Raw genomic sequence first — 948 nt, forward strand, 5'->3', positions numbered from 1 at the left:
TTTACTGAGGCAAAATTATCCCGAAAACAATTCTTAGTCTTCTGAGAGCTCTTTCTAAAGCGTTAGGCTTATGACGGTCATTCAAAAAGGACAAAAAAAAGTCAACTCCATTTTCTTAAAATGTTTCCTCCGTGATGTGATTTAAGAAATGGAGTATAAACCGGTTTGACAGTGTCCTGTCTTAAGCTGCTATCTGATGGAGAATGAGCGTTGTGTGATTTACAGTCTGATGGCTGAAGCGAGAAGGGGCCGAGAATATCTTCTTCACGACTTAAAGCGTTGTGGCCTCAGCTACAGAGGGCTGCTGTTCAGGAAGAGCTAATACCGCAAAGCTGGCTGGGACGCGAGGTGAGCCACAAATTACCCCTGCCTGGCCAGTGACTCAAAGTAGCACATGCAGTAATAGCTGTCCCGCGATAAAGTGTTTCATAAAAATGGCCAAGCGTGCCAGCCATTTCAGTAAATACACGGCTGGTAGTTAGCAATTACATTGACCCATCCCTGCGTGAGAGCTGGGTGTGCGCTGCAGACATTCACCGTCACACCGGTGACACGTCCCACCCGCGCCGGGGCCGCACTTCCCAAGGAGAGCAACCCACGCACACTGACCCACTTTCAGAACGAGCAGCCTACCCACAACCCCAAACCTCTGAACACAGCTGGAAACCCACCCACACTGACCCTGGCAACCAGGCTGATTCCGAGACATCAAAAACGACTTTCAACCCCGAGTACCATGGGCTGCCCAAAATGAACAGGTAACCTGAAGTCACGTATCCTGTCTCTAGATTCTACTCATAAGAGGATGCTCTCCTGACAACACCCTGGAGCCAGGATGTCTTAATGGATTGAAAATCAACAACTGCATCAGACCTAAGTAAAAGCCACTTGATGAGGAAAAGGTACCCCTGAGGACCGGCAGAAGAAGTGAATGCGTCCTCCCTACAC

This window comes from Lipotes vexillifer, unplaced genomic scaffold (assembly GCF_000442215.2).
Source record: "Lipotes vexillifer unplaced genomic scaffold, Lipotes_vexillifer_v1.1 scaffold2539, whole genome shotgun sequence".
Taxonomy (NCBI): domain Eukaryota; kingdom Metazoa; phylum Chordata; class Mammalia; order Artiodactyla; family Lipotidae; genus Lipotes; species Lipotes vexillifer.